At 50.6% G+C, this 10,381-nt stretch overlaps 1 protein-coding gene across 1 annotated transcript in view; it reads left to right on the top strand.

Moving 5' to 3' along the window:
- Positions 1-1,523, top strand: part of RAB4B (RAB4B, member RAS oncogene family) — an 18,154-nt gene extending 16,631 nt beyond the window's left edge. The window contains exon 9 of the mRNA XM_004710506.2: positions 1,180-1,523. The gene's annotated coding sequence lies outside the window, so the exon portion shown is untranslated. The remainder of the gene's footprint in view (positions 1-1,179) is intronic.
- The last annotated feature ends 8,858 nt before the right edge of the window (positions 1,524-10,381 follow it).

The raw sequence follows: 10,381 nt of genomic DNA, 5'->3' as shown, positions 1-10,381 counted from the left end.
ACCCACTCTCCCTCCACCCTCCCAGTATCGCCACTCACATCACTGGTCCTGAAGGGATCATCCGTCCTGGATTCCCTGCCTGTGTTTCCAGTTCCTATCTGTACCAATGTACACCCTCTGGTCTAGCCAGATTTGTAAGGTAGAATTGGGATCATGATAGGGGTGGTGGTGGAGGAAACATTTAGGAACTGGAGGAAAGTTGTATTTTTCATTGTTGCATGAACCCCTTTTTAAATGTGCCATTTACTGGCTCTTAGTACCTTCACCATGGTGAGCGCCCTCTAGTCTCTAGTTCCCAAGCATTTTCATCCGCCCCAAAGACAACCCCAGACCTGTCAGTCTGTCCCACTCCCACCAACTCAGCCCACCCCCCACCCGTCTGCTGGTTCTATTGACCGGCGCACGATGTACTCTGGTATCTTCTAGACGTCCTCACAGCCCCCCAAACTGGCTTCCTGGCCCTCTGTGCAGTGGCTACTTTGGCGAGGAGCCCCGGGGGTGTAGTGGATTTGTGTTGGGCTGCTAAACCACATGGTGGACAGTTTGAACCCCCACCGGGCTCATCCCCACTCTGAGCGAGAAGATGAAACTTTCTGTCTGCCCCCTCGAGATTGACAGCCTCCCGATGCGCAGCCAAAGGGACAGCGGCCACCTTGCGTCTTCTCACTCTGGAGAAGCGAATGAGACCTAGAACCAGGGAGACGTGGTAGCACAGGGGGATAGACAGGAGTGGGATAAGGGGTTCCGACAGTGCCCCCCAGCGACCAGGTAGACAACCAGGGACCTGAAGGTGCTCTTGGTGAAAAACCAGTTGGCACCGGGTCCATGCTGACTCGTGCCCCCACCCCCACCCCCCTCGTGTACCAGAGTAGCCCTGCTCTGTTGGGTTTGCAGCGCTGATGGGTGTGTGTGTGTGGGGGGGGGGGGGCAGAGGTTGCTAGGTCTTTCTTCCAGGGCACCTCTAGGTGGATCTGAACTTCCAACCAACCAATCAAATTTGTGAACTGTTCCGAGCGACCGAGCAATTCGCTGGAGCAGAGAAACAAGGAAACTGGGGGACAGACAGTGTGGAAACTCTGGGAGGAAGAGCAAGGAAGGGCTGGGCAGACGGACAGAAGCTGGGGGAGGGTGGAAGGAGATGCAGCCTCCCTCTTCAACGACCCCGTCCTTCTTTTGCAGCCCACCTGCTCTCCAGGACCAGCCCTGCCCTCTGGCTGAGGCTCAGAACCAGACCCTGGGAGGCCTAGCTCCTCACCTGCCCGGGCCCCAAGGAAGCTGCCCCACCCTGCCCCTTTCCCTGGCCTGGTGGGGCTTCGATGTGGGGCAAGACTGAGCCACAGGGGAGGGGGGAGGGCACCCATACCTGCTGCTGCTTCCTCTGTCTTGGCTGACCTTTATCCTTGCCTGAGACCAGGGCCATGCGGCCCCAACTCCTTGCCTGGCTCTGCCACTGTGAGTGCGTGTTATTTATTGCCTGGCCGCCTGCTCTGCCCTCACCGCACACCCATAAAGCATCGTCTACACCCGTGTCTGGGCCTCCATCACTTTGGGATGTGGGGGAGGGAGGGGACCCTGAAGAAGTCACTGGTGGAAGAATGGGGCCTGTCATGGGTTGGGGGCGTGGGGGGTGGGGGCTGGTGTGCATCGTCTGAGTTGGGCATGAGCTGGAGTACGTTTAGGGTACACCAACAAGAGGCAGGTGTCTGTGGTGGGAGGGAGGGGCTTTGTCACCAGGGGGGATCTTTTCGAATGTGCGGGTCTGAGGCTTATGTGGGTGTGGGTCACACGGATGTCCCTGCATTATGACGTGTGTGTGTGTGTGTGTGTGTGTGATGCTTGACTGCCCTGTCCCCTCCACGAATGTGCTAATGAGATGACACTCAGGTCAAGACACGAGATTTTGGGCCTGTTGTCTGTGCCCGGAGAGGAGCTTTGGTGGTGCACTGGGCTGCTAACCACGGGGTCAGCAGTTCAAAAACCACCAGCTACTCCAAGGGAGAAAGATGAGGTGTCTTCTCTCTGAAGAAGTTAGTCTCCAAAACCCAAGGGGGCCGTTTTACCCTGTCCTGTAGGGTCATCATGAGTCGGAAATGACTTGGCAGTGAGTTTGGTCTGTGCCCCCTGGGACCTCTTAGTGCCTGATCCCTGAAAGGGCCGAGGCAGGTGACTCCCATGGGTGTCCTTGCAGTGTGTGTCTCCCTAGATCCAGTATGCAAGCCTGCCGTGACCTGTGTGTCTGTGACACTGATGTTGGGGACGCACCACCAGGCACGGTGTAACTGTGCCCTGTTGGCCTTAACCAACCCCTCTGGAGGCCTGGTATGCAAATGAGCCCATCTGCATCGTCCCTCTGGCTGGGCTGCCCTCCATGCTCCTGGTAAAATGCACTGCGCTTGTGTCTAAGGAGCCCTCACGGTGTAATGGGCCAGGCACTGATTTGCTAAGCACAAGGAGGGTCAGCGGTTTGAACCCGCCATCTGCTCCACAGGAGAAAGATGAGGCTGTTTTCATAAAGAACTATTGTCTTGGAAGCCTGAAGGGGCAGTCCTACTCTGTGCTCTAAGGCCAAGCTGAGCCTTGCGCATAGTTTAGGTACGTAACTCTCCTCGGTTCCTTATTCTGACTCCCCAATTGCCTGGAGTGGGCAGGGCCAGTTGAGTTAGACAAGAGAGGTATTTGCATATCATTTCTAGTCTGATTTCACTTAAGGACACTTAGCACACATCCACATCGTGATTAACAAATTTGCAAAATAGTGACTGCCAGGCTGATTTAATGCACATCCCAACCAATTAAGGAAACGATTTCTCAGTGCTTGGACTAAGGCGCTGTGGCAGCATAATAGGTTACTCAGGCGGCTAACCACACTGCCGGTGGTTCAAACCCACCAGCCACTCCCCAGGAGAAAGAGGAGGAGGCTTTCTACTCCATCAAAATGTACAGCCTCAGAATCCCTCGGGGGTAGTTTTACTCTGCCCTGTGAGGTTGCTGCAATGCAGTGACTGATGTAATCTGCCTCTTCCAGCCATAGCTTTTACTTCCACCCAACCACCTCCGTAGTCCTGATAGGTCTGGATAGGAAGGTGGAGGGAACATACTGATGGGGTTACATAAGCCAGCTGTGAGGGATTGTTAACAGGGTTAAGTGTGATGGCCTTCCTGCTGGGTATAAAATAAGCCATCTCAGAAACAGCAAAAGCGAATCTCACTATCAGCAGAGGAGAGGAACGAGGAGTGGAGCACATCCTTTGGACCTTGTCCTTTGGACCCCCAAAACCCATGTGCATTAACCCTCCTCGGTCCAGGAGGCAGCTCCCGCAGCAGCAGCAGTACCGGGAGCCAGAGCACGAGACAGAGCGGTGTGCTTGACAATCCACACCGTCAAGTCAAGCTGAGTGCTTTGGGGTAGGAAGCTGGCTTTTGGGGGGCTGCCTCTGGGCACTTCATTGCGGGAGCTGGGTGCCTGTTGGGTTGAGGCTTCCAGTGCAGTGACATGCTCTTGAGTAGCCCTGAAAGGGCTTTGTAAAATTGCCCGACAAAGACAGATCGTAGGCTGTGGGGTTAAGGGGAAGAGGGAACCCCACAAAACATCACAGGTTTGGTAGGCGCAATTGTACAGCGATAATAAGTAGAGATTATAGTAAAGTCATAGAGAGCATGAGAGTTAAAGGATAGAGTCAAGTAATGGAGTCAGACGCAATTCATGGTAGCATAGGTCACCTCAGCCCGGCTTGATGGTCCTCGTGGAGGGGGCTTAGCCGTCAGAGAAGAAGCCGCTGCTTCGTCCTCCTTAGCCACCTTCTCCAGCCACCCTCTCGAGAACCAGGAAGCCTCATTATTTATTGCTAACCACACATCATAGAGTCATACATCACAGAAAGGGGCAATACAATTCATTCTAGAACAAGTTTGATCACTCTAATGTCTCATATAATAAAACAGACAATTACTATTCTGGGAGGCATGCAAGTTCCCTGATAGTGGACAATAAATAACCTGAGTCACCAGGAGGGGTATTAACATAGGGGTAGTAACATAAGCAATATAATCAATAGGAGGGGAATCACCTAGGGGTGTGCCCACATTGGTTGTGGAATAAACAGTGGTGTCTGCGTGATCTAGACAGCTGATAATGACTATCTAACCTTGGTCACCCTTGGGCGGGTTTGCCCTCTCGTATCTCTTGCAAGTGAACAGACCACCATTATCCTTATCAGAAGGGAGTGGGTCTTATTCAGGGTGAGTCAGACTAATAGTCTAGCCACTATAGATGGCTGATGTTAAGGAGAATAACCTCTGACCTACTTTCGCTGATCACCTATTGTACAGTCACTCTTAAGCAGCTAAGTCTGGTACGTATTTTGGGGAGACAACTTAAGAGAAATCCTCTGTTCCCCACAGTAGGCCAAGAGATTGAGGACCAGAGAGAGACCTACCTGGGAGCATGGCAAGGAATTTTCCTGACCGAACAATTGTATCCCGGGCATTTCTCACCTGAACTGTGACCTGTTAACTTCCCTAGTAAACCCCATAATCACCAGCCTGGTCTGTGACCTTCCGTATGGCCATGACAATGAATTACAGAAGCCAGCTGAAAAAAAGAGTTCCGTGGAAGGGAGAGTTGGGGTCAAAATGAGTCAGCAAGGTTGGAGGGTGGGGGCAGATAGATCTGAGCTGCTTGTCCGATGCCCTCAAGTCAGTTCCAATACGCAGCTCTGTGCCCGGGAGAACAAAACACTGCCGGGTGCTGTCCCGTCCTGTCCTCACAGTCGTTCCTGTGCATGAGGTCATTGTTGCCGCCATGGGGATGGCCCTCTGCTTTACCAAGCATGATGTCCTTCTCCAGGAGCTCGTCTTTCCATGGCGGGTGTGTGTGTGTGTGTGTGTGTGTGTGTAGAAACCCATACCGACGGTGGTGGCATTCCTTGGTTTTCATCAGCGAGTGCCTGAAGTCCTCTTCACTTTGAGCCAACAAAGTGGTGTCGTCTGCACATCCCAGGTGGTCAATAGGCCTTCCTCCAATCTCGGGGGCGTGTTCTTCTGCATAGAGTCCAGCTTCTATGGTGATCTGCTCGGCACACAGATTGAGTAAGGACAGTCCGAGGAGATGCCGCCACACCCAGCTTCCCTGATGTTAAGCCCTTGTTCTATTCACACACTGCCTCGTCGTCTGACCTGAGCTTCAGAGAAGTAGGTTTGGGGCAGCGGATCTTGATGACCGTGATCTTTCTTGCCCATTTGTGTGGCTGGAGGAGCGCACGCATCCCCCAGCGTCCTGTCCCCTCATGACAATGACAAGGAGCACGCAGCTCGTGGCACCATGGGGGTTTGGAAGAGAAGGAGGGAGCATGGGACGTGAAACACTTCAGTTACTGTTCCCTGTGATGGCTAAAGGAATGTAAGAGATGAGAGCTATTTCTGGAGTGGCCTGGGGCAACCCTTTGGTTAGCACGATGATTGATTGGGGGGGGGGGCAGACCTTACTGGACCCACCTGCCAGAGTCCCATAGAGACATAAATGGACACAATCCAGGGATGGAGACAAGATTAAAGGTGAGTCTTTTTTAAAGGGGTAAGAGTTATATGCTTATCAGACTACAGTGAACCCTCGTTTATCATGGTTAATCGGTTCTAGACCCTACCGTGATAAATGAAATTCCGCGAAGTAGGATTCCTTATTTGTAAATCAAATATTTTCGTAGTTAGAGCATAGAGGACATGAAAAAACACCCTTTAGTCACCATTACACTCGTATTACCCAATTTATTAAACGAAAAAGGGAAAATACAGTAAAACATTTTGGATGTTACAATGATCATTTATTATTTATTATATTATTTATGGCATCAAGCGTGTACAGTATGAGCCAATCAGTGGCAGTAATGACAGAGCATGCGCTGTTACGCAAAAACCGCGATAGAGTGAAGCCGCGGAAGTCGAAGCGCGAAGTGGCGAGGGTTCACTGTATATGTTTTAAAGGGGTGAGCATGATAAGAGTTATATGCTTATCAGACTGAACAATGTGAGTGTTTCTCCTACCCGGTGTGGTCACATACACCTACATACGTGATGGAAATGAACAGGATGATCATGATTCCAGAAAGCTTGTAAGCTCGCCTTCAGCCTGCACTGGTGGAGATGCTAAAAAGGGGAGCTAGGCATTACCCAGAAGGAACAGGTTGTATTGAAAGCCAGGAGCCTATGTCGAGTGGGGAGAAGAAGGGCTTAGGCGGGAACCGGAGCCCCACTCAGACCTGCTCGGAGAAGAGGAGGTTTACATTTGAGAGCAGAGCCGCAAGGGGAAACATGAACAACAACAAAAGAGAGGACTCTGGGTTTGGGGCAAGCGGTTTGCCATTGGATGCATCAAGGCAGGAAATAAATGCCCCTTTTAGGACTGATAGAGGGAGCCAGCAAGCAGACTGCCCGATGGGCTTGTTTGGTAACCACCTGGTTCGTTTGGTTGAAGGAAGGGAGATGCCACGGTGAAGAAGGGCTGGGTTTAGACATCTTTCCTTGGTACCTGTTAAGCTGGCCCACAGAGGCTAACAATGAAAGTAGGAAGGCTGGTCGGTTTGAGGTTAGGGAGTTAGGTGGCCTCTGAGCCTAGGCATGACCTAGCACATGGGAGTTAGGGCTGCAAGTGTGAAGGGGCCAGCGGTTCTAAGTGCAGGGAGGTGTGTGTGGACTTCCAAGCTTGCAGCTGGTACCTCATTGACCTAGTGTAGATCAGCAAAGACAGCGGTTCTGAACCTGTGGGTCGAGACCCCTTTGAGGGTCGAATGACCCTTTCACAGGGGTCGCCTGATTCCTAACAGTAGGAACATGACAGTGGTGAAGTAGCAACGAAAATAATTGTATGGTTGTGGGGGGGGTGTCACCACAACATGAGGAGTTTTATTAAGGGGTCACAGCATTAGGAAGATTGAGAACCACTGAGCTAAGAGCTGAGATCCCCAAAAGTGACCAAATGGAGAAAGATGTTTGACACAGGAGCTGGCGGGAAGTGCTGAAATTGATGGCTTCCTCTGGATTGGACTTTGCTTATGGATGCAGATGGCCCAAGTTCCAACTAGAAATGAAGCTTCTATTAGGTGTCTCGGGCGGGAAATGCTTCGGTCCTTGGCTTTGCACGCAAAAGAAATTCATGCCGAAGCCTGGTTTGTGATCCAAGTGGGTTTTTATAAAGGATGGAAGAAGTTTCAGGTTTTACAGTTAACTTGACACAGGACTATACCCCCTTCCCCCTCCCACCACGTGGCAACCTGAGGGGAGAGGGAGAGACACGGAGACCACAGCACAGCTGAGGGGAAGGCAGAGGGGTGGGGGAGAGGGGGGGGTCTCCTGGTTCCGGCCTTTTGGGGCCTTTCGGCTGGGAGGCATGGTCAACGGTACTGGTTGACCCCATTGGCTGAAGTAAGTCCACCTGGCCTAGTTTGAAGCCCACCCAATTGTACCGCCTTCCTGGCTCTAGGGTCTGAATTTGTGCATGCCGTTTAGCCTTTATGGGCTTCCAACGTCCTCTAGAGGGCCCCTAGGCATGGAGAAGAACAACTCCCTATCTTGCTACCTAGCAGTTCTTCACTTTGAGAAACAGTGCTCCCTCCTTGGAGTACTGGGTTGATAGCGATGAACCATTTAGAAACGAGGTATCTAGATTGGGGAGTCGCATATGAAAAGAGTAAGGGCAGGGGAGCCAAGGGGCGGCCTACAATGCATTGAATTATTTAATGTGACTTTTCTATCCATAGCCTTTTTTTTTCTCTCTCTGAGATTGTAATTTTTTAAATCATTTTATTGGGGGCTCATATAACTCTTATCACAATCCATGCATACATCAGTCGTATAAAGCACATTTGTACCTTCGTTACCCTCATCATTCTCAAAACATTTACTCTCCACGTAAGCCCCTGGCATCAGCTCACTCCCCCTTCCCTCATGAACCCTTGATCATTTATAAAGTATTATTTTGTCAAATCCTACACTTTCCGACGTCTCCCTTCACCTACTTTTCTGTTGTCTGACCCCCAGGGAGGAGGTTATATGTAGATCCTTATAATCGGTTCGCCCTCTGTACCCCACCCTCCCTCCACTCTCCTGGTATCGCCACTCTCACCACTGGTCCTGAAGGAGTCATCTGTCCTGGATTCCCAGTGTTTCCAGTTCCTATCTGTACCAGTGTACATCCTCTGGTCTAGCCAGATTTGTAAGGCAGAATTGGGATCATGATAGTGGGGGTGGAGGGAGGAGAAAGCATTCAGGAACTAGAGGAAAGTTGTATGTTTCACTGTTGCTACACGGCACCCTGACTGACTTGTCTCCTCCATGTGACTCTTCTGTAAGGGGATGTCCAGTTGCCTACAGATGGGCTTTGGGTCCCCACTCTGCATTCACAATGATATGATTTTTTGTTCTTTGATGCCTGATGCCTGATACCTGATCCCTTCGACACCTCCTGATCACACAGACTGGTGTGCTTCTTCCATGTGGGCTTTGTTGTTTCTGAGCTAGATGGCCGCTTGTTTACCTTCAAGCCTTTAAGACCCCAGATGCTATATCTTTTGATAGCCGGGCATCATCAGCTTTCTTCACCACTTTTGCTTATGCACCCATTTGTCTTCAGTGATTGCCATACCCTTTTTAATTTCATTTTTTGCCGTAGCTACATGTTAGAATTGACCCAATGCCACTGTGGCAGTCACGTAATCTCCTGTCAATTTGAGGGAAGGGTGGAGTCTAGCCGGTCAATCAGGTCATAGCCAATCATGCCTCTGTGTGCGCGTGGCACACAGGATTCTGGGAACTCCTGTCTTCCTCCCTGGAGGTGGGACACACTATCTGCTAGGCATTCCTGTTGACAATCCACATGGTGACACACTGATGGAGCTGGAGGAGCCACATGGTGACATGCCAGTGCTGAGATGTTTCCATTGCCACTGGATCTACAAGACTCTCCACCCACTGGTCTGTGATCTTCCTGCATTCAGCATCATTGCATGGCTGTGTGAGTCTAAAGAGGAATTAATGGACTAGTATTGGACATATGGGCTAATATCGGATTTATGGACTTGATCTGGACTGGGCTGGGATGTTTTTAAATATATACTTGCTCTTGGGCATAAAATTCTTTCTTATACACATATGAGTGTCTCTGGATTTGTTTCTCTAGTCTATCCGGACTAGCGCAAACATTGAGGTGGAGTTCATTTTATTCTCGGACTAAGGAGCCCTCGTGGCACTATTAGGTAATATTGGACTGCAAACTGCATGGTCAGTAGTTTGAATCAACTATCTCCTCTCCATGGAAGAAAGTTGAGGCTCCCTGCTCCTGTGAAGATGCACAGTTTCTGTAACCTGATGTCAGGTTGCTGATTCAGAATCGGCTTGAAGGTCACGCTGTAAGTTGCGCTGGAAGCACTGTGGAGAAAGAAGTAGCAATTTGCTTGGTAAAGATAACACTAAACTCACTGCCATTTGTTCTGTAACCCTTCACCCAATTCTCTCTCTCTCTCTCTCTCTCTCTCTCACACACACACACACACACACACACACACACACACACGAGAAAGAAGTAGCAATTTGCTTGGCAAAGATAACACTAAACTCACTGCCATTTGTTCTGTAAACCTTCACCCAATTTTCTCTCTCTCTCACACACAGACACACACACACACACACACACACACACACACGAGAAAAGTAGCAATTTGCTTGGCAAAGATAACACAACTCACTGCCATTTGTTCTGTAAACCTTCACCCAATTTTCTCTCTCTCTCTCTCTCTCACACACACACACACACACACACACTCTCTCTCTCTCTCTCTCTCTCTATCTCTCTCTTTCTCTCACACACATGCTCGCTCAAAACAACAGCCCTCCTATTCAATAGATCCTGACTCACAGTGACCCTACAGGACAGACTATAACCCGGGCCCTCACATGCTTCCATGGTTGTAAATCTTTTTTTTGGGGGGGGTTGTAAATCTTTATGGATGCTTCCTCCTGTGGCTGGATCTCCTGTGGATCTGCAGACCTTTCAGTGGGCAGCAAGCACTTAATGACGGCGCCATCCAGGTGCTTTGGGAATCCTGTGGGGCATTCTACCCAGTTCGTGTGTTGACTGTTGCAAGCAGACCCCAGGTCACTGCGCTTGGTTTTGGATTTGGGTTTGCATTCTAGGAGAAGGCCGAGCTTCTCATGAAAAGGTTCATTTAACTACCTCTATCTCTCTTTCGGTGGGCTTTGAAGTTGGGGGCGGGGCTGCCCTTGTAAACAGCTCATTTGCATGCCCCGCCCACAATCATTTGCATAACACGCCTGGCGGAATCGTGCCCTTCCTCCCTGCGTCCCGCCTCCCGGGCCACGAGGGGAGGCACGC

This window comes from Echinops telfairi, unplaced genomic scaffold, assembly GCF_000313985.2.
Source record: "Echinops telfairi isolate 266 unplaced genomic scaffold, ASM31398v2 ScPeMD7_655;HRSCAF=1070, whole genome shotgun sequence".
NCBI classification, from domain to species: domain Eukaryota; kingdom Metazoa; phylum Chordata; class Mammalia; order Afrosoricida; family Tenrecidae; genus Echinops; species Echinops telfairi.
This window is presented reverse-complemented; position numbering and strand designations above follow the sequence as displayed.